This window comes from Salvelinus sp. IW2-2015, linkage group LG18, assembly GCF_002910315.2.
Source record: "Salvelinus sp. IW2-2015 linkage group LG18, ASM291031v2, whole genome shotgun sequence".
Classification (NCBI taxonomy): domain Eukaryota; kingdom Metazoa; phylum Chordata; class Actinopteri; order Salmoniformes; family Salmonidae; genus Salvelinus; species Salvelinus sp. IW2-2015.
This window is the reverse complement of record NC_036858.1, coordinates 67,580,527-67,604,949: the sequence shown is the minus strand read 5'-3', so window position 1 is coordinate 67,604,949 and position 24,423 is coordinate 67,580,527.

The following is a 24,423-nucleotide window of genomic DNA, read 5'->3' as shown; positions in this document are numbered from 1 at the left end:
CAGGATTAAGATTTAATCCTGCTACACTGGCTCTGACGCTCGCCGGATGTGGCAGGGTTTGAAAACAATTATGGACTACAAAGGGAAACCCAGAAGTGAGCTGCCCAGTGACGCGAGCCTACCAGACAAGCTAAATGCCTTTGATGCTCGCTTCGAGGCAACCAACACTGAAGCATGCACGAGAGCACCAGCTGTTCTGGATGACTGTGTGATAACGCTCTCGGTAGCCAATGTGAACAAACCCTTTTTTATTTCACTAGGCAAGTCAGTTAAGAACAAATTCTTCTTTACAATGACAGCCTAGGAACAGTGGGTTAACTGTTAACTGCAGAACAACAGATTTTTTACCTTGTCAGCTCAGGGATTCTGTCTAGCAACCTTTCGGTTACTAGTCCAACGCTCTAACCACTAGGCTACCTGCCGCCCCTTTACACAGGTCAACATTCACAAAGCCGCTGGGCCAGACGGATTACAAGGCCGTGTACTCAAAGCATGCTGTCAAGTGTCTTCACTGACATTTTCAACCTCTCCCTGACCGAGTATGTAATATCTACATGTTTCAAGCAGACCACCATAGTCCCTGTGCCAAAGGAAGCGAACGTAACCTGCCTAAATGATTACCGCCCCATGGCACTCACGTCGGTAGCCATGAAGTGCTTTGAAAGGCTGTTCATGGCTCACATCAATTGCATCCTCCCGGACACCCTAGACCAACTCCAATTCACATACAACCCCAACAGATCCATAGATGACGCAATCTCAATCGCACTCYACACCTTCCTTTCTCACCTGGACAAAAGGAACACCTATGTGAGAATGCTGTTCATCGACTACAGCTCAGCGTTTAACACCATAGTGCCCACGAAGCTCATCACTAAGCTAAGGACTCTGGGACTAAACACCTCCCTCTGCAACTGGATCCTGGACTTCCTGACGGGCCGCCCCAAGGTGGTAAGAATAGGCAACAATACGTCTGCCACGCTGATCCATAACATTGGGGCCACTCAGGGGTGTGTACGTAGTCTCCTCCTGTATTTCCTGTTCACCCACGACTGCATGGCCAAACATGACTCCAACACCATCATTAAGTTTGCTGACGACACAACAGCGGTAGGACTGATCACCGACAAAGATGAGACGGCCTATAGGGAGGAGGTCAGGGAACTGTCAGTGTGGTGCCAGTGTGGTGCCCTCATTTTGAGCAAGACAAATTACCTGATCGTGGACTACAGAAAAAGGTGGGCCGAACAGGCCCCMATTAACATTGACGGGTCTGTAGTGGAGCGGGTCGAGAGTTTCAAGTTCCTTGGTGTCCAAATCACCAACRAACTATCATGGTCCAAACATACCAAGACAGTCGTGAAGAGGGCACGTCAAAATCTTTTCCCCCTCAGGAAACTGAAAAGATTTTGCATGGGCCCCCAGATCCTCAAAAGGTTCTACAGCTGCACCATCGAGAACACCCTGACCGGTTGCATCACCGCCTGGTATGGCAACTGCTCGGCATCTGACCGTAAGGCGCTACAGAGGGTAGTGCGAACGGCCCAGTACATCACTGGGGCCACGCTTCCTGCCATTCAGGACATATGTAATAGGCGGTGTCAGAGGAAAGCCCATAAAATTGTCAGAGACTCCAGTCACCCAAGTTATAGATTGTCTTCTCTGCTACCGCACGGCAAGCGGTACCAGAGCGCCATGTCTAGGACCAAAAGGCTCCACAACAGCTTCTACCCCCAAGCCATTAGACTGCTGAACAATTCATAAAAATCGCCACAGGACAATTTACATTGACACCCCACCCCCCCTCTTGTTCACTGCTGCTACTCACTGTTTGTATGTTACCTATGCATTGTCACTTCGCCCCCACCTACATGTACAGATTACCTCGACTAGCCTGTACCCCTGCACACTGACTCGGTACCGGTGCCCCCTGTATATAGCCTCGTTATTGTTATTCTTATTATGATACTTTTTATTATTACTTTTATTTAAGCCTACTTGGCAAATATTTTCTTCTTCCTGAACTGCACTGTTGGTTAAGGCCTTGTAAGTAAGCATTTCACGGTAAAGTCTACAGTTGTTGTATTTGGCGCATGAGGCAAATTAAGTTTGACTTGATTTGAACGTCTCTCTTGAGCCGCCTCAGTATTTATGAGTGCTTGCCTTGCACTGTGGCATCAGGTAACCGGGGTACCTGAAGAGATTTCCAGACCAGTTTCTCTATGAGCTTATTTGCCCCAATAATGTTCACATACTCACCGGTTGACATGGGCCTCGGTGTAATGTGTGGCCTTGGCGTAATGCACATTGCCTGAGAATGTATCACCCCAAACTGTACAATGTACTATAAGTTAGGGTTTGCAGTTGAGGGCAATCTGAATACAGTTTAAAAATGCAGACTGAATTGAGCTCCATTTCACGTTTGTTGAAACAATAGAGGAATGTGGTGTGATTCAGTCTGTATTTCAATGTAATAGTGCCTGTGTGTAGCTGGTGTAGAGGAGTCAGGTGCAGGACAGCAGATATGAGTATTAAACGTAATTTACTCAAAATTCCACAAATACAACACAATAAATCGAGCCCACAAATAACGGACTGTATTACAAACAAACAATCACTCACAAACAACCATGGGGGAACAGAGGGTTAAATAATGAACAAGTAATTGGGGGATTGAAACCAGGTGTATAAGACAAGGACAAAACAAATGGAAAATTAAAAGTGGATTGGCGATGGCTAGAAGGCCGGTGACATCGACCGCCGAACGCAGCCCGCACAAGAAAAGGGACAGACTTCGGCGGAAGTTGTGACAGTACACCCCCCTTGACGCGCGGCTCCAGCAGCGCGCCGACACCAACCTCGGGGACGACCCGGAGGACGAGGCGCAGGGCGATCCAGATGGAGACGGTGGAACTCCAGCACCAACGAAGGGTCCAAGACTTCCTCCACCGGCACCCAGCATCTCTCCTCCGGACTGTACCCCTCCCACTCCACGAGGTACTGAAGGCCCCTCGCCCGATGCCTCGAGTCCAGGATKGCTCGAACAGCATACGCCGGGGCCCCCTCGATGTCCAGAGGGGACGGAGGAACCTCCCGCACCTCAGACTCCTGGAGTGGACCAGCCACTACCAGCCTGAGGAGAGACACATGGAACGAGAGATTAATACGGTAATCTGGGGGAAGCTGGAACCTGTAGCATACCTCGTTCAGTCTCCTCAGGACTTTGAATGGCCCCACTAACCGCGGGCCCAGCTTCCGGCAGGGCAGGCGGAGGGGCAGGTTTCGGGTCGAGAGCCAGACCCTCACTGCGGTGGCGGTCGGCGCTTGCCTCACTGCCCACTGCAGGTGCACATGGGCGGCATCCCAGGTATCCTCCGAGCGCTTAAACCATTCATTCACCGCAGGAGCCTTGATCTGGCTCTGATGCCAAGGTGCCAGAACCGGCTGATACCCCAGTACGCACTGGAAGGGGGATAAGTTAGTGGAGGAGTGGCGGAGTGAGTTTTGGGCCATCTCTGCCCAGGGGATGAACGTCGCCCACTCCCCCGGCCGGTCCTGACAATATGACYGCAGAAACCTACCCACATCCTGGTTTACTCTCTCCTGAGTTGAGGCTGACCGAGACCCCCAGACGTTCCATGAACGCCCTCCAGACCCTGGACGTGAACTGGTGACCCCGATCAGAGACTATGTCCTCAGGCACCCCGTAGTGCCGGAAGACGTGAGTGTACGCAGTCTGTATGGCCGTAGGGAGACCTGGCAAAGTGAGGAGACGGCAGGACCAATCCAATCCACAAAGACCAGGATTGTGGTGTTGCCCTGTGTGAGAGGAAGATCCGTCAGGAAGTTCACCGACAGATGCGACCACGGCCGTTGTGGAACGGGTAGGTGTTGTAACTTCCCTCTGGGCAGGTGCCTGGGAGCCTTGCACTGGRCGCACAACRAGCAGGAGGAAACATAAACCCTCACGTCCTTGGCCAAGGTGGACAACCAGTACTTCCCACTAAGACAGCGCACCGTCCGACCRATGCCAGGATGACCAGAGGAGGATGACGTGTGGGCCCAATAGATCAACCGGTCGCGGACTGCAGACGGAACGTACAGACGCCCAACTGGACACTGGAGAGKAGTGGGCTCTGTACGTAAAGCTCGATGTCCGAGTCCAGCTCCCACACCACCGGTGCCACAAGGCAAGAGGCCGGGAGAATGGGAGTGTGATCTATGGACCGCTCCTCTGTGTCATWCATCCGGGACAGTGCGTCTGCCTTAGCGTTCTGGGAACCTGGTCGGTAGGACAGGGTGAAAACAAAACGGGTGAAAAACATGGCCCACCTTGCCTGGCGAGGGTTCATTCTCCTCGCCGCCCGTATGTACTCCAGATTGCGGTGGTCAGTCCAGATGAGAAAAGTGTGTCTCGCCCCCTCAAGCCAATGTCTCCACGCCTTCAGAGCCTTGATGACAGCCAACAGCTCCCGGTCCCCCACATCATCATTTTGCTCCGCCGGGCTGAGCTTCTTCGAAAAGAAGGCACAGGGGGGAGCTTCGGTGGCGTACCAGAGCGCTGAGAGAGCACGGCTCCTATCCCAGCCTCGGACGCGTCAACCTCCTCTATGAACGCCAAAGAGCGATCCGGATGAACCAGCAGGGGAGCCGAGGTAAACAGAGCCCTCAGGTGACCAAAGGCCCTGTCCGCCTCAGCCGACCACTGCAGTCGCACCGGTCCCCCCTTCAGCAGTGAGGTAATGGGAGCCGCTACCTGACCAAAGCCCCGGATAAACCTCCGGTAGTAGTTGGCAAACCCTAGGAACCGCTGAACTTCCTTTACCGTGGTGGGAGTCGGCCAATTACGCACGGCTGAAATGCGGTCACTCTCCATCTCCACCCCTGATGTGGAAATGCGGAACCCTAGGAAGGAGACTGACTGTTGGAAGAACATACATTTCTCAGCCTTGACGTACAGGTCATGCTCCAACAGTCGACCAAGCACCCTGCGCACCAGGGACACATGCTCGGCGCGTGTAGCGGAGTATATCAGAATGTCGTCGATATACACCACTACACCCTGCCCATGCAGGTCCYGGAAAATCTCATCAACAAAGTCCTGGAAGACTGATCGAGCATTCATAAACCCGTACGGCATGACGAGGTACTCATAGTGCCCTGAGGTGGTACTAAATGCCGTCTTCCACTCGTCCCCCTCCCGGATACGCACCAGGTTGTAAGCGCTCCTGAGATCCAATTTTGTGAAGAAGCACGCCCCGTGCATTGACTCGATCGCACTGGCGATGAGAGGCAGCGGGTAGCTGTACCTCACAGTGATCTGATTGATAACTCGATAGTGAATACACGGGCGCAGACCTCCATTCTTCTTCTTCACAAAAAAGAGACTTGAGGAGGCAGGTGAAGTGGAGGGCCGAATGTTTCCCTGCCCCAAGGATTCGGAGACATWYGTTTCCATAGCCGCCGTCTCCTCCTGTGAAAGAGGATACACGTGACTCCTGGGAAGTGCTGCATCTACCAGGAGATTTATTGCACAATCCACCCGTCGATGGGGTGGTAATTGAGTCGCCCTCTTCTTACAGAAGGTGAGAGCCAAATCGACATATTCTGAGGGGATGCGCATGGTGGAGACCTGATCTGGACTTTCCGTCGTAATCGCACAGATGGAAATTCCTACACACCTCCCTGAGCACTTTCGTGACCACCCCTTGAGAGCCCTCTGCTGCCACGAAATAGTGGGGTCATGACAGGTTAACCAAGGTCGGCCCAGTACCACGGGTAACGCAGGAGAATCAATAAGGGAGAGACTGATTCTCTCCTTGTGACCCTCCTGCGTAACCATTCCTAGAGGAGGGGTGGCCTCCCTAATCAATCCTGACCCTAATGGTGGACTATCTAGGGCGTGCACAGGGAAGGGCATATCCACAGGAACAAGGGGGATCCCTAAACTGTGGGCAAATGAACGGTCAATAAAATTCCCAGCTGTGCCTGAATCTACGAGCGCCTTATGCTGGGAATGGAAAACTCAGTAAATAAAAAAACACATACATGTGAGCAACAGGGGGATCTGGGTGAGCCTGGTGCCGACTCACCTGGGGTGACACGATAGTGCCCTGCCTGCTGCCTCGACTCCCTGAGGAACCGCCCCAGCACCGACCAGCAGTGTGCCCTCTGCGGCCACAGATGGTGCAGGGAATGGCCCCTCCTCCGGTCGCTCTAAGCGCAGCACCTCCCAGCTCCATGGGCGTCGGAGAYGAGGTACTGGGGGATGGAACTGACAGGCCCCGATCCGGACGTCCGCGGGTAGCTAGCAGGTTGTCCAGCCGGATGGACAGGTCCACCAGCTGGTCCAACGTGAGGGTGGTGTCTCGGCAGGCCAACTCCCGACGGACGTCCTCGCGCAGACTGCACCGGTAGTGATCGATCAGGGCCCGGTAGGAACCCCTGGCATSCGGCAGCCGTCCCATCATACTCCCTCGGGAGCGCGAGCCGAATCCCGCTGGGTCCGGGTGAAGGAGGGGTGGACAGTGGGGCCTGCTGTAGTGGGGCTGGTGGAGGCGCTGGAAGACCTCCTCCTCTCTACCAATTATCCATCGTCTGCAGCACGCGATCCATGGCGTTGCCCAGACGTTGCAACATGGTCGCATGCTGCTGGACGCGCTCCTCTATCACCACACGGAGGGCGTCTGCTCCTGCTGACTCCATTCGGTGGTGAGTGATTCTGTAATAGTGCCTGCGTGTAGCTCGTGTAGAGGARTCAGGCGCAGGACAGCAGATATGAGTAATAAACGTAATTTACTCAAAATTCCACAAAATCAACACAATTAATCGAGCCCACAAATAACRGACTGTATTACAAACAAACAATCACTCACAAACAACCATGGAGGAACAGAGGGTTAAATAATGAACAAGTAATTGGGGGATTGAAACCAGGTGTGTAAGACRAGGACAAAACAAATGGAAAATGAAAAGTGGATTGGCGATGGCTAGAAGGCCGGTGACGTCGACCGCCGAACGCCGCCCGCACAAGGAGAGGGACCGACTTCGGCGGAAGTCGTGACATTCAAGTCTAGATCTTTGTAGTTTTTATAGAAGAATTCAAACTACTGATCTCATGCCGGACTCATACTTTGTTTATTAAAGCTAGCCGGATATATAAACAGCTTCAATAAAGATAATTTGAGGGGAATAGAAGGGAACAACAAAAGATTAAAGGAGTTCGAAATAAACTGTGAATATAAGCCATGAAGCCCCTTTTTCGGCAGATGTTTTTCTGGCATGGAACCAAATTGGAGATGGACAGCCTGCCAGGGCGACAGGAAATATGGCTTATGTTAAACAGCCTAATAGTTTCTGAGTTCCTCTGCATATTTCTCAAACTTTGAAACCCTCTGCCATGTAGAACATCATCTGGTCTGGTGTAATCCATTTTATCAAATGTAACATTCAATTATTTTCTATTAATGAAATTGCTTCAGAGAAAGATATTTCGTAATGTATTATTTGTTAAACAAAACCTCATTCTCTTCCCCTCTGTTTGAGGTTTTGTGAGTGGGAACTATGGTTCCCGGGTGAGTCTGTCAGAACCTTGGGTTGTGTCTTGTGGCTTCTTCTAACATGCAACTCAATGAACATAAATAATGTCAAAAGAGCAGCTCTTTTAGAGGATTTGTGAAATACCATTCTGAATTTCTGCTCAGAAAAATCTGATCTGTGAACAGTTTTATTCACTCCTGTCTCACTGGAGGTTCATAGATTGGTCATGACTCATATCTGGTGACGTGTTTCAAAATTGAGTTTTATCCATACCAGCTGTCTTCATTCTTTTTGCTCTCACTTCTCTCTGTCAAGAATGAACTAGTTGAACTGTCGGTTCCCTTATAGCATTGGAGGAACTGTGTACAGTATCTCTATACAAACAGTATTTAACTCTCCCACAACCTTTGTTTAGAGAAAGAAAAACCAGCTGCATGTACAGCCATAAAAATATAAACAAGTTGGAAAAACTCTTAGCTCTGCCATAGACATAAAGTAAGAACAAGTTCCACCTTTGCCCAGCTGTGAAGAAGGATTCAATTGATGAATGTGTCACACTGCAGAGCACTCCCAGAGAAATTGCTCACTGTCTGGTATGCTTTCTCTCCCCCTGTGTTTAGTTGTGTCATGCCTGCCAGCAGAGCAGCAGCAGCACATTATCTGAAGTCAGGGAAGAATCCAGTCATATTTTCCATCTACCCAGTGTGTCTGGCTCTGTATGTCTGAGTGGTGGAGGGGGAGTGTGGGTGGACTGGAGAACACGGAGGGAGGGAGAGAGGGATGGAGGGAGAGAAGAGGGAGGGAGCTCTCCAGAGACGCCAAGTTCCAGAGAAGGAGAAAAAAACTGGAAAAAGACCGTTGCTACAATGAATGTTCAGGCTCAGTTGAAGACAGAAAACACAAARCTCACAATGAGGTTTTACCAGCATGTCTAATGTCTTCCTACACACTGCTTTGTTGAAATGCAACTCAACCTAATATTCTAAAAAACATTAGGGTTCGTGTTGAACTGTTCTCTTGTGAAGGATGAGAAGCAGAATGGTTAGGATTTTTCAGTTCTTTTCTCATGGCCTGCTGAGGAGGTAGCACCATAAGGAGAGGATCTTTGTGAAAACAGAAGACATGTTTTTATAGGCTCTTATTTTTCGACAGCAGCAGGAAGTCTTCAAGATAAAGTGTTGTTGTTTTTTTCATTCCTTTCACTTTTTTACACATTCATTGGTGGCAAAATCTCGGCGATTCAATCATACTGTACCTCAACGAAGAAAGCTCTCATTAAATAAAGAGCGTATAAGTCATCCCAGCACCCACTAATTACATGGATCCACCACAACCTGTTGAATGAGGTGGTAATCTGTCCACAAGTACAGTATAGTCAAATCAAATCAAATCAAATGTTATTGATCACATACACATGGTTAGCAGATGTTAATGCGAGTGTTTTGCGAAATGCTTATGCTTCTAGTTCCGACAGTGCAGTAATATCCAACAAGTAATCTAACAATTCCACAACAACTACCTTATACACACAAATGTAAAGGGACGGAATAAAAATATGCACATATAAATATATGGATGAGCGATGGCCGAGCGGCATAGGCAAGATGGAATAGATGGTATAAAATACAATATATACGTATGAGATGAGTAATGTAACATATGTAAATATTATTAAAGTGGCATTTTTTAAAGTGACTAGTGATCCATTTATTAAAGTGGCCAATGATTTGAGTCATTATGTCTTTATGTAGGCAGTGTGTGTGTGTGTGTGTGTGTGTGTGTGTTGGTGTGTGTGTGTGTGTGTGTGTGTGTGTGTGTGTGTGTGTGTGTGTGTGGTGTGTGTGTGTGTGTGTGTGTGTGTGTGTGTGTTGTGTGTGTGTGTGTGTGTTGTGTGTGTGTGTGTGTGTGTTGTGGTGTGTGTGTGTGGTGTGTGTGTGTGTGTGTGTGTGTGTGTGTATCAGGAGATTAACAGAGAGAGAGAGAGCGAGAGAGAGAGCAAGAAAGAGAAGAGAAAGAGAAAGAGAAAGAGAAGAGAGAGAAAGAGAAAGAGAGAGAGAGAGAGAGAGAGAGAGAGAGGAGAGAGAGAGAGAGAGAGAGAGAGAGAGAGGAAGGAGAGAGAGGAGAACACTGGATTCGTTAGCAGAAATGAGCTACAGTTGTCTGGCTGGCTAGAGAGTGCAGGGCGGCTCTGCTGGAGGTCCCAAGGGTTTCCTTATGAGTCACTATAACATGACATAGGCCTGAAACAATCTACCACACACCCCACCTGAAGATAACCTCTGCACACTTGGGGTCCATGAACATTTCAGATGTGTTGGGGCAAGCTTTAGGGAGTGACCCTCGTCAGAGCCTTACATACCAGTGTATCAAGAACACTTCTATGCACTTCTCAGCTCCACTAATTCTTCCTCCTGAGGGTGCTGTATTAATCTATGTTACACAGAACATATCTGCTTCTAGGGTGGTTTGGAAAAATAACTGCAGAGATTCTGGAATATGTCTGCTTGTGGCAAGTTGCTCAGCATTTAAAGAAAAAGGGCGCCAAATTCAAACAACAGAAATATCATAATTAAAATTCCTCAAGCATACAAGTATTTCACACCATTTTAAAGATACACTTCTTGTTAATCCCACCACGGTGTCCGATTTCAAAAAGGCTTTACAGCGAAAGCACCACAAACGATTATGTTAGGTCACCGCAAAATCACAGAAAACCAAAGCCATTTTTCCAGTGAAATATAGCAGTCACAAAAAGCAGAAATAGAGATAAAATTAATCACTAACCTTTGATGATCTTCTTCAGATGACATAGGACTTCATGTTACACAATACATATATGTTTTGTTCAATAAAGTTCATATTTATATCCAAAAACCTCAGTTTACATTGGCGCCATGTTCAGAAATGCCTCCAAAATTTCCGGAGAAATTGCAGAGAGCCACATCAAATAACAGAAATACTCATCATAAACTTTGATGAAAGATACATGTTTAACATAGAATTAAAGATAAACTTGTTCTTATTGCAACCTCTGTGTCAGATTTCAAAAAAGCTTTACGGCAAAAGCACAATATTCAATAATCTGAGAACAGCGTTCAGCCACAATAGGAAGCCATACAGTTACCCGCCAAATTGTGGAGTCAACAAAAGTCATAAATAGCATTATAAATCTTCACTTACCTTTGCTGATCTTCATCGGAATGCACTCCCAGGAATCCAAGTTCCACAATAAATGTTCGTTTCGTTCGGTTATGTCCATCATTTATGTCCAAGTAGCTACTTTTGTTAGCGCGTTTGGTAAACAAATCCAAAGTCACGAAGCGCGTTCACTAAAAGCAGACGAAATGTCAAAAAGTTCTGTAACAGTCAGTAGAAACATGTCAAACGATGTATTGAATCAATCATTAGGATGTTTTTAACATAAATCTTCAATAATGTTCCAACCGGAGAATTCTATTGTCTTCAGAAGTGCGATGGAACAGAGCTCGCTCTCACGTGAACGCACATGGTCAGCCCATGTTCAGGTCATGGTAGACCTTACTCAATCCCCTCTCATTCGGCCCCCCTTCACAGTAGAAGCATCAGACAAGGTTCTAACAAAATTACCCATATCCCACTGTGTATTCGATAGGCGATGAGTTGAAAACCTACAAACCTCAGATTTCCCACTTCCTGGTTGTATTTTTTTCTCAGGTTTTTGCCTGCCATATGAGTTCTGTTATACTCACAGACATCATTCAAACAGTTTTTGAAACTTCAGAGTGTTTTCTATCCAATACTACTAATAATATGCATATATTAGCAACTGGGACTGAGGAGCAGGCAGTTTACTCTAGGCACCACTGGGCACCTTTTCATCCAAGCTACTCAATACTGCACCTGCAGCCATAAGAAGTTAAGTCTGTGCGGTGCTCGAGTTTCTTGTTTTGTTTTATGTTGCGTTTATTTATTAAAACATTCACTCCCTGAACTTGCTTCCCGACTCTCAGCGCACATCGTTACAGTTTCAAAGTAGGATTAAAACTGATTTAATTGTCAGGTTTTGTCAACCATTCTACACAAAATTCTATTAATATCAATGTGGAAATTATATATTTTTTTTGATAAATATAGTTGTTGTATAAGTATTCAGCCCATTTGATTTGGCAAGCCTAAATTAGTTCAGGAGTCAAATTTGGCTTAACAAATCACGTAATAAGTTACATGGACTTACTCTGTGTGAAATAATAGGGGTTGACATGATTTTTGAATGACTAACCCTTCCTCTGTCCCCCATACCAAGCCAAGTTAAACCGACCATTTCGAATCCCACCGTACCTTCTCTGCTATGCAATCTGGTTTCCGAGCTGGTCATGGGTGCACCTCAGCCACCCTCAAGGTCCTAAACGATATCATAACCGCCATCTAAAGAGACAATACTGTGCAGATGAACAGAGTTCAGTGTGTCAAATCGGAGGGCCTGTTGTCTGGACCTCTGGCAGTCTCTATGGGGGTGCCACAGGGTTAAATTCTCGGGCCGACTTTCTTTTCTGTATAAATCAATAATGTCGCTCTTGCTGCTGGTGATTCTCTGATCCACCTCTATGCAGACGACACCATTCTGTATACTTCTGGCCCTTCTTTGGACACTGTGTTAACTAACCCCCAGACGAGCTTCAATGCTATACAACTCTCCTTCCGTGGCTTACAACTACTCTTAAATGCAAGTAAGGTGGAGTAACTCTTCAAGATCACGGTCGAACCAGGTGCTGAACTTGTTTTTAATTCTCATTTTCTTTATGGGAGCGTGTTTGTTAAAAATACCACTGAAAATATCAAAAAAGAAGGTCCAAGCGTCTTCGACAGAGAGGATCAAGCTGATTCTATACCATTTTACAGAGGCCAGTTCATGAAGGAAGGCTTGCTCAGTAAAGTTTTTTAGCAAGCGTCTATAACAAATCAGGACAGGTCGTTTCACTGTGCAGCCATTACGAACACAGGCTGTAAAACAGTGATCACTAAGGTCATTACAGAAAACACCAGACTGATACCTATCAGGATTATTTGTGAGGATAACTTCGAGGAGCGTAGCCTTTTCTGGGTTTTTGGAGTCATACCTTGTGGGATTGGTAATAATCTGAGAAAGATTTAGAGAATCCCATTGCTTTAGGACTTGGTCAGGTGGTTTAAGCATGTCCCAATTTAGGTCACCAAGCAGGACAAATTCAGATTTAGTGCAAGGGGCCAGGAGAGAGCTTTTGGCAGGTAGGGTACAGGCCGGTGCTTATGGAGGACGGTAGCACCCAGCAACGGTCAACAAAGAGCTATTTGAAAGTTTAATGCTTAAAACCATAAAATCAAATTGTTTGGGGACAGACTTGGTGGAGACAACCGAGCACTGAAGGTGATCCTTGGTAAAGATTGCCACTCCACCCCCTTTGGAATATCTGTCTTGCCGAAAAAGGTTATTTACTTAGGGAGCTGAATACTTATGCATCGACTATATTTGTGTTACAAAAATTGTATTTATCTTTAAAGAATGTAAGAATTTGTTTTCCACTTTGACATTACAGAGTATTTTGTGTAGATTGTTGACAAATGACAATGAAATCATTTTGAGTCCCACTTTGTAACACAATAAAATGTAAGGGGTCTGGGGGGAATTCAGAAAATCCAAGGGCTCTGAATACTTTTGAAAGGCATTGTATTACGGCATTACGTTTTATTTTACACCATAACAGACATTAACATTTAAATGGTAAAATTTCAGGTAATCATATCCCAAATACAATTTGCCCATCCTAACCTACAATTTGTCTAGAACAGTTGGGATCACAAAAGATGACAGCCTTAACTTTGGAGGACATAAAATGTCTGCATGGAACCAGCCTTACCCAAAACTTGGGCTCCAATAATACGTTCAATCCAAAATCATAATTTGGACAATGGAATAATGTCATTAGGTAGTATTAATACTTTTTTTGTCAGTTGATACATCTGGGAACTCTTCTGTGCCTCTAGCTATGAATGATCCTCCCAGGGTTATAAGTAAAACCTTGTCCTTACAATGATTCATAGTATCCAACAGATTCTGGCATTTCAAGAATAATTTTGGTAATCCCCCCTCATCTCCCCTGTAACTATTCCCCAGGTCGTTGCTGTAAATGAGAAGGTGTTCTCAGTCGACTTACCTGGTAAACTAATAAGGGTTATATAAAAAATAAAAAAGCATTTGGAGTAAATCTACTATAAGCTCCAACCCTTACAAGTAGAAACACGTGGACGGAGACAGACGCTGCTTTCTGCAGTGTATAGCTCAGACGCTTGGAGAGGAATGCTCATTTAAAAAATATATATACTACCTTTAAAACTCTGCCTACTACAATGCTCCAATTATTAATAAGCTTTAGGCTTTAGTTCAATATTAGCTTCATGTTACTAAAAGTCTTCCAGGTGCTTCTTTGAAAACATATATTTACTACAATGTAGTTCTGGATTCTTTTCTATTGCCTTAAATCAAAAGGGAGAAGTGTTTTGCCAATAGTGTTTTGGCCATCATTCTCAACCTAGTGTATTCATTGGGGGATGGGTTATGGATTTCATGTGGAAACTATAAGTCATATCAGATCAGAATGTGGCATAACACCTCTCTCACTGTAGCAGCTGTGGCATAACACCTTCTCTCTCACTGTAGCAGCTGTGGCATAACACCTTCTCTCTCACTGTAGCAGCTGTGGCATTAACACCTTCTCTCTCACTGTAGCAGCTGTGGCATAACACCTTCCTCTCTCACTGTAGCAGCTGTGGCATAACACCTTCTCTCTCACTGTAGCAGCTGTGGCATAACACATTCTCTCTCACTGTAGCAGCTGTGGCATAACACCTCTCTCTCACTGTAGCAGCTGTGGCATAACACCTTCTCTCTCACCTGTAGCAGCTGTGGCATAACACATTCTCTCTCACTGTAGCAGCTGTGGCATAACACCTCCTCTCTCACTGTAGCAGCTGTGGCATAACACCTTATATCTCACTGTAGCAGCTGTGGCATAACACCTCTCTCACTGTAGCAGCTGTGGCATAATGTCTTCTCACTCATTGTTACACTTCAGTTATGACTTTTGTGGGGCAATGATGGGATTTCTTCTTTCTTCTTAGAGGATTCTGGGGCATATAATTCAAAAGAAGGGTATTCCTGCTCTTTCTTTTTTAAAGATTTTATGTTTAACTATGCAAGTCAGTTAAGAACACATTCTTATTTACAATGACAGCCTAGGAACAGTGGGTTAACTGCCTTGTTCAGGGGCAGAATAACAGATTTTTATCTTGTCAGCTCGGGGTTTCAATATAGCAACCATTCAGTTACTGGCCCAACGCTCTACCCACTAGGCTGCCTGCCGCCCCAAGATGTGGAGGCTATAATTCTCCATTGTTGACAACATTATCATAAGACAGTCATAAAGATGTCCTACCAAATCCTATTGTCAGACTTTTATTGTAATCTAATTCAAAAGTAAGGGAATCCTGTTCCTCCTTCTTGAAGATGTGAAGGCTGTCTTCATATTTGAATGCCTGTCTTCATATTTGAATTACAACATTACCATAAGACAGTCATAAAGATGTCCTCCTAATGCAGACTTTTATTTAAAATCCTACTGGCAGTTTGTGTGGCAGTTATTTTACCATTGAGAAAAAGGTTTTCCCAGCAGACCATGAAGACTGCTGAAACTCCACACTCTCGTCCAGTCTGTTTCCACACTAGCCACCAGTCTGAACTCTGACACTCAGCCCACAAAAATATAGATTACGGTATTTTCAGTCCAACAAAAACACCAACGATCACAAGCTCTGCTTAAAACTCAGTCCTGCCGGGCTTCCTCCTCTTTCCGCAAGAATGGCAATGTTTTAGCGTCTTTCAGTGTTCTTGAGTGTCTCGGCCTTGTCTCGGATATATTTGTACTTGGTCTTGACTCGGTCTCAGACAGTGAGGACTCGTAATTTCTTCCTGAGACCAGCCAAGACGAGCAGAGTAAAAAAACTCATAATTATCAACTTCCATTGAATCAGCGAATAAAACTGATTATATACACTCCTTTCTTGAAACAAAAATACAGTATATTAACAGCCTTAACATATATTATAGCCATGTTTGCGCAGTGGTGAACCTACAGGTCTTCACTGTGTGACAGGTTAGTTCAGTGGTGAACCTACAGGTCTTCAGTGTGTGACAGGTTAGTACAGTGGTGAACCTACAGGTCTTCACTGTGTGACAGGTTAGTACAGTGGTGAACCTGATAGGCTTCAGTGTGTGACAGGTTAGTTCAGTGGTGAACCTACAGGTTTCAGTGTGTGCACAGGTTAGTACAGTGGTGAACCTGCAGGTCTTCACTGTGTGACAGGTTAGTACAGTGGTGAACCTACAGGTTCTCAGTGTGTGACAGGTTAGTACAGTGGTGAACCTACAGGTCTTCAGTGTGTGACAGGTTAGTTTCAGTGGTGAACCTACAGGTCTTCAGTGTGTGACAGGTTAGTACAGTGGTGAACCTAACATGGTCTTCACTGTGTGACAGGTTGTCAGTGGTGAACCTAAGGCTTCTCATGTGTGACAGGTTAGTACAGTGGTGAACCTGCAGAGCTCGTCACTGTTGTGACAGGTTAGTACAGTGGTGAACCTGCAGGCTTCACTGTGTGACAGGTTAGTACAGTGGTACCCCTACAGGTCTTCACTGTGTGCAGGTTAGTACAGTGGTGAACCTACAGGTTCAGTGTGTGACAGGTTAGTACAGTGGTGAACTATAGCTTCAGTGTGTGACAGGTTAGTACAGTGGTGAACCTATAGGCTTCAGTGTGTGACAGGTTAGTTACAGTGGTGAACCTATAGCCTTCAGTGATGACAGGTTAGTACAGTGGTGAACCTACAGGCTTCACTGTGTGACAGGTTAGTACAGTGGTGACCCTATAGGCTTCAGTGTGTGACAGGTTAGTACAGGGGTGAACCTATAGGTCTTCAGTGTGTGACGGTTAGTAACAGTGGTGAACTATAGGCCGTCTGTGTGACAGTTAGTACAGTGGTGAACCTACAGGTCTTCAGGTGTGACAGGTTAGTACAGTGGTGAACCTATAGGCTCACCGGGTGGTGACGGTTAGTACAGTGGTGAACTATAGGCCGTCATGTGTGACAGTTAGTACAGTGGTGAACCTATAGGTCTTCAGTGTGTGACAGGTTAGTACAGTGGTAACCTACAGGTCTTTCACTGTGTGACAGGTTTAGTACAGTGGTGAACCTATCAGGTCACCGTGTGACAGTTAGTACAGTGGTGAACCTTATAGGCATCACTGTGTGACAGTTAGTAGCAGTGGTGAACTAAGGCTTCATGTGTGACAGGTTAGTACAGTGGTGAACCTACGGTCTTCAGTGTGTGACAGGTTAGTACAGTGGTGAACCTATAGGTTTCAGTGTGTGACAGGTTAGTACAGTGGTGAACCTATAGGCGTCACTGTGTGACAGGTTAGTATAAGCAGTGGTGAACCTACAGGTCTTCACTGTGTGACAGATTAGTACAGTGGTGAACCTACAGGTTTCACGTGTGTGACAGGTTAGTACAGTGGTGAAACTATAGGCCTTCAGTGTGTACCAGGTTAGTACAGTGGTGACCTACAGGTCTTCACTGTGTGACAGGTTGTAAGTGGTAACCTATAGGCTTCATGTGTGACAGGTAGTACAGTGGTGAACCTACAGGTCTTCACTGTGTTACAGGTTAGTACAGTGGTGAACCTATAGGCTTCAGTGTGTGACAGGTTAGTACAGTGGTGAACCTACAGGTCTTAGTGTGTGAGCAGGTTAGTACAGTGTGAACCTATAGGCTACTGTGTGACAGGTTAGTACAGTGGTGACCTACAGGTCTTCAGTGTGTGACAGGTTAGTAAGTGGTGAACTATAGGCTTCAGTGTGTGACAGGTTAGTAAGTGGTGAACTACAGGTCTTCACTGTGTGACGGTTAGTACAGTGGTGAACCTATAGGCCTTCACTGTGGTGACAGGTTAGTACATGTGGTGAACCTATAGGTCTTCATGTGTGACAGGTTAGTACAGTGGTGAACCTACAGGTCTTCACTGTGTGACAGGTTAGTACAAGTTGGTGAACCTAAGGTCCTTCACTGTGGTACAGGTTAGTAAAGTGGTGAACCTATAGGTTTCACTGTGTGACAGGTTAGTACAGTGGTGAACATACAGGTCTTCAGTGTGTGACAGGTTAGTACAGTGGTGAACCTATAGGCCTTCAGTGTGTGCAGGTTAGTACAGTGTGAACCTAAGGCTTCATGTGTACAGGTTAGTACGTGGTGAACCTACAGGTCTTCACGTGTGCAGGTTAGTACAGTGGTGAACTACAGGTCTTCAGTGTGTGTGACAGGTTAGTACAGTGGTGAACTAAGGTCTTCCAGTGTGTAACAGGTTGGTACAGTGGTGAACCTACAGGTCTTCAGTGTGTGACAGGTTTAAGTAATTGGTGAATCTATAGGTCTTCAGTGTGTGACAGGTTAGTACAGTGGTGAACTTACAGGTCTTCAGTGTGTGACAGGTTAGTACATGTGTGAACCTATAGGCATCATGTGTGTGACAGGTTAGTAAAGTGGTGAACTCTACAGGTTCTCAGTGTGTGACAGGTTAGTACAGTGGTGAACCTATAGTTTCAGCTGTGTGACGGGTTAGTACAGTGGTGACACTAGGCCGTATGTGTGACAGGTTAGTACAGTGGTGAACCTACAGGTTTCAGTGTGTGACAGGTTGTACAGTGGTGAACCTATAGGCCTTAATGGTGAGGTTGAGCAGGTCTTCAGTGCAGTGGTGAACCTATAGGCCTTCAGTGTGTGACAGGTTAGTACAGTGGTGAACCTACAGGTTTCAGCCGTGTGACAGGTTGTACAGTGGTGAACCTATAGGTCTTCACTGTGTGATAGGTTAGTACAGTGGTGAACCTTGCAGGCGTCACTGTGTGACCGGTTAGTACGTGGTGAACTACAGGCCTTCAGTGTGTGACAGGTTAGTAAGTGGTGAACCTACAGGCTTCAGTGTGTGACAGGTTGTACAGTGGTGAACTATAGCCTTCAGTGTGTGACAGGTTAGTCAGTGGTGAACCTATAGGCCGTCACTGTGTGAACAGGTTAGTACAGTGGTGAACCTATAGGCCTTCAGTGTGTGACAGGTTAGTACAGTGGTGAACCTATAGGTCTTCAGTGTGTGACAGGTTAGTACAGTGGTAAACCTATAGGTCTTCAGTGTGTGACAGATTAGTACAGTGGTGACTATAGGTCTTCAGTGTGTGACAGGTTATGTACAGTGGTGAACCTACAGGCCTTCACTGTGACAGGTTAGTACAGTGGTGACCTATAGGCTTAGTGTGTGACAGGTTAGTACAGTGGTGAACCTATAGGTCTTCAGTGTGTGACAGGTTAGTAACAGTGGTGAACCTATAGCCTTCAGTGTGTGACAGGTTAGTACAGTGGTGAACCTATAGTCTTCAGTGTGTGACAGGTTGGTACAGTGGTGAACCTATAGGCGTCACTGTGTGACAGAATTAGTACAGTGGTGAACCTGCAGGTCTTCAGTGTGTGACAGGTTAGTACAGTGGTGAACCTATAGGCCGTCACTGTGTGACAGGTTAGTACAGTGGTGAACTACAGCTCTCAGTGTGTGACAGGTTAGTACAGTGGTGAACCTACAGGTCTTCAGTGTGTGACAGGTTAGTCAGTGGTGAACCTACAGGTCTTCACCGTGTGACAGGTTAGTACAGTGGTGAACCTATAGGCCGTCACTGTGTGACAGGTTAGTACAGTGGTGAACCTACAGGTCTTCACTGTGTGACAGATTAGTACAGTGGTGAACCTACAGGTCTTCAGTGTGTGACAGGTTAGTAGTGGTGAACCTACAGGGTCTTCACCGTGTGACAGGTTAGTACAGTGTGAACCTATTAGGCCGTCACCGTGTGACAGGTTAGTACAGTGGNTGTGTGACAGGTTAGTACAGTGGTGAACCTACAGGTCTTCACCGTGTGACAGGTTAGTACAGTGGTGAACCTACAGGTCTTCACTGTGTGACAGGTTGGTGATTTTGAAAAGACAACAACGATAATACCAGCACACTCATGTAGGAGAGTTCACTTTTTGTCCAACCCAATGGGCCAGTCAGGGCCGGCCCTGGACGTTCTGTCGCCCTAGGCGAGACAAATACCTGCCGCCCCCCTCCTATCCCCGCTAAACTATGTATAGCAGGGGTCAGCAATAGGTTTAGCAATGGGCCAATTTATTCTCACCTGAAAGTTGGAGGAACAGAACATAATAGCAGCCCAATTCATAGGCCTACACTGCAAATTAAACACAATTTTTAACACATCTYGTTAGTAGGCTATATAATCAGTTCAATGTCAATAACATAGCCTAATATGCGTACATTGATAAAATCACCAATGTCTATTATATTTGTTTTTTTTTGTTTTTCTTGTGTGCGTTGATTGGGGAAAATCATCTTGTAATCAAAAGAAAATGTTGGGCTGAAAAAGTCTACAAAGAAAGGAGGATAATGAAAATAGAAGATTCAGCGAAGAATGGACAGAGAAAGAGGCATTCGTACCATATTTCTCCAACGTCAAACCAGTGTCTTGTTTGCAATACTGTTTGCAAATAATTCAATCTTAGGCATCCTTATAAATCTAAGCATGGTACTTTCAAAAGTTACCTTTCCACCCAGACAGACGCTCTACTGGCAAAGAAAAATGTAAGCTTCAACTGCTGGTTACTCGTCCATTGCATAACCCTAAAACAGAAGTGCTTCCCTAAAAGCTGCCTGGGTTTAAACAAATATCTTCTCTTTTCAGAAAGTGAAAAGCCCAATTAATAGGGACAAAATAGCAAAGTCAATTTGTTTGTCTCCTTGAATATTATAGGCTACAGTTCAGCTTCAGAATGTCAAAGAGAGGAATCAATATATCTCCATATGCATCATGTCTTTCGCTGGCATTTTTAAGCTTGTTTCTAGCATAAAGTATCAGGGAGTTAAGCATTGTTATAGAACGCTTGATATTATCTGGATACTTTCATGTATACATGTATTCAAATTTAAATATAAAGCTAACAACAGGTATCCTTTTTGCCCTTTTCTTTAACAAAGGGTATGGGATACCCTCACTCAATTTGAGCCCAAAAACCCAAACACACCAAGCCCTTCCCAGACACTGAGGTATTTAAAGAGTGCATGTGACAGTAGGTATTGAGGTATTGCTCGCCTGAGGTAGAGTACCGTATGATAAGCTGCAGACCACGCTATCCAACAAGAGAGTTCTCATCTACATTATTCGCAGCCGTCTATTTACCACCACAGACCGATGCTGGCACTAAGACTGCACTCAACGAGCTGCATAAGGCCATAAGCGAACAAGAAAATGCTCATCCAGAAGGGCGCTCCTAGTGTCTGAGGACTTTAATGCAGGAAAACTTATGTTCATTTTACATCATTTCTACCAACATGTCATACGTGCAACCAGAGGAAAGAAAACTCTAGACCACCTTTACTCCAAACACAGAGACGCATACAAAGCTCTCCCTCGCCGAGCTAAAGGCTAGAGCTGCCGCTTTCAATGAGCGGGACACCAATCCGGATGCTTATAAAAAATCTGGCTATGCCCTCAGACAAACCATCAAACATGCAAAGCTTCAATATAGGACTGAGATTGTATCCTACTACACCGGCTCTGACGCTCGTCAGATGTGGCAGGGATTTCAAACTATTACTAACTACAAAGCGAAACCTAGCCGTGAGCTGCCCAGTGATGCGAGCCTACCAGACGAGCAAAAAATGCCTTTAATGCTCGCTTCGAGACAAGCAACACTGAAGCATGCATGAGAGCACCAGCTGCTCCGCACGACTGTGTGATCACGCTCTCCGTAGCCGATGTGAACAAGACCATTAGACATGTCAACATTCACAAAGCCTCGGGCCAGACGGATTACCAGCACGTGTACTCAAAGCATGTGCGGACCAACTGGCAAGTGTCATCCCTGACATTTTCAACCTCTCCCTGTCCGAGTCTGTATTACCTACATGTTTCAAGCAGACCACTATAGTCCCCGTGCCCAAAAAAGCGAAGGTAACCTGCCTAAATGATTACCGCCCTGTAGCACTCACGTCAGTAGCCATGAAGTGCTTTGAAAGGCTGGTCATGGCTCACATCAACACCATCATCCCGGAAAACCTATTCCCACTCCAATTCGCATGCCGCCCCTACAGATCCACAGGTGACGCAATTTCAATCGCACTTCACACTGCCCTGTCCCACCTGGACAAAAGGAACACCTATGTGAGAATGCTGTTCAATGACTACAGCTCTGCGTACCACACCATAGTGCCTACAAAGCTCATCACTAAGCTAAAGATCCTGGTACTAAACACCTCCCTCTGCAACTGGATCCTGGACTTCTTGATGGGGCGCCCCCAGGTGGTAAGGGTAGGTATCAACATATCTGCCACGCTGATCCTCAACACGCAGGACACTTAGGGGTGTGTGCTTAGTCCCCTCCTGTACTCAATGTACCCAAGCACAACTCCAACATGATCATTAAGTTTGCTGACGACACAACAGTGGTAGGTCTGATCACCGACAACGATGAGACAGCCTATAGGGAGGAGGTCAGAGACCTGGCAGCGTAGTGCCAGGACAACAACCTCTCCCTCAATGTGAGCAATGAACACATCACCAATGAACTATCATGGTCCAAACACACCAAGATAGTCGTGAAGAGGGCACGAGAACACCTTTTCGCCCACAGGAGACTGAATAGATTTGACATGGGTCCCCAGATCCTCAAAAGGTTCTACAGCTGCACCATCGAGAGCATCCTGACTAGTTGCATCACCGCCTGGTATGGCAACTGCTTGGCATCTGACTGTAAGGCGCAACAGAGGATAGAGCGTACCTCCCAGTACATCACTGGGGTCAGACTTCCTGCCATTGACGACCTATATACTAGGCGGTGTCAGAGGAAGGCCCAAAAATGTCACGTTTAGCATACAAAGTTACCGGTGACCTAAAGTTTAAAGTGTCTTCGAAAGCCAAGTTAATAAACAGATCACCGACCATTTCGAATCCCACTGTACCTTCTCCCTGTGCAATCTGGTTTCCGAGCTGGTCACGGGTGCACCTCAGCCACGCTCAAGGTACTAAACGATATCATAACCGCCATCGATAAAAGACAGTACTGTGCAGCCGTCTTCATTGACCTGGCCAAGGCTTTCGGCTCTGTCAATCATCGTATTCTTATCGGCAGACTAAACAGCCTTGGTTTTTCAAATGACTGCCTCCCCTGGTTCACCAACTACTTCTCATATAGAGTTCAGTGTGTCAAATCGGAGGGACTGTTGTCCGGACCTCTGGCAGCCTCTATGGGGGTACCACAGGGTTCAATTCTCGGGCTGACTCTTTTCTCTGTATATATCAGCGATGTCGCTCTTGCTGCGGGTGATTCCCTGATTCACCTCTACGCAGACGACACCATTCTGTATACTTCTTGCCCTTCTTTGGACACTGTGTTAACAAACCTCCAAACGAGCTTCAATGCCATACAACACTACTTCCGTGGCCTCCAACTGCTCTTAAACGCTAGTAAAACTAAATGCATGCTTTTCAACCATTTGCTGCCCGCACCCGCCCTCCCGACTAGCATCACTACTTTGGACGGTTCTGACTGAGCAATAGACATTAGACCGGTGGAAATCTGTCCTTTGGTCTGATGAGTCCAAATTTTAGATTTTTGGTTCTAACCGCCGTGTCTTTGTGAGACGCAGAATAGGTGAACGGATGATCTCCACATGTGTGGTTCCCAACATGAAGCATGGAGGAGGAGTTGTGATGATGTGGGGGTGCTTTGCTGGTGACACTGTCTGTGATTTATTTAGAATTCAAGGCACACTTAACCAGCATGGCTACCACATAATTCTACAGCGATACGCCAACCCAACTGGTTTGCAATTAGTGGGACTAACATTTGTTTTTCAACAGGACGATGATCCAACACAACTCCAGGCCGTGTAATGCTATTTTAAAAAGAAGGAGAGTGATGGAACGCTGCATCAGATGACGTGGCCTCCACAATCACCCGACCTCAACCAAATTGAGATGTTTTGGGATGAGTTGGACCGCAGAGTGAAGGAAAAGCAGCCAACAAGTGCTCAGCATATATGGGAACTCCTCCAAGATTGTTTGAAAAGCATTCCAGGTGAAGCTGGTTGAGAGAATGCCAAGAGTGTGGAAAGCTGTCATCAAGGCAAAGGGTGGCTGCTTTGAAGAATCTAAAATGTAAAATATATTTTAATATAATAACACTTTTTTGGTTACTACATGATTCATTATGTGTTATTTTATAGTGTTGATGTCTTCACTATTATTCTACAATGTGAAAATAGTACAAATAAAGGAAAACCCTTCAACGAGTAGGTTTGTCCAAACTTTTGACTGGTACTGTATATAACGCCCAGCATATAGATATATATATATAAAACCCAGCAGCATGTACTGTAAATATATATAACACCCAGCATATATATATAACTACCATTATATTGATATATATAACACTCAGCATATATATATATATAACAACAATTAAATTGATATATATAACACTCAGCATATATATATATAACTACCATTATATTGATATATATAACACTCAGCATATATATATTATATAGTATAATATCTATATATATTCCAGATGTATAACCCTTATACTTGCTCATATATAACACTCAGCAGTATATATTATAACAACCATTGTATTGATATAGTATATAACACTCGCATATAGATTTTAACAACCATTATATATATAACACCCAGCAAAAATCTCTCTCTGTCTT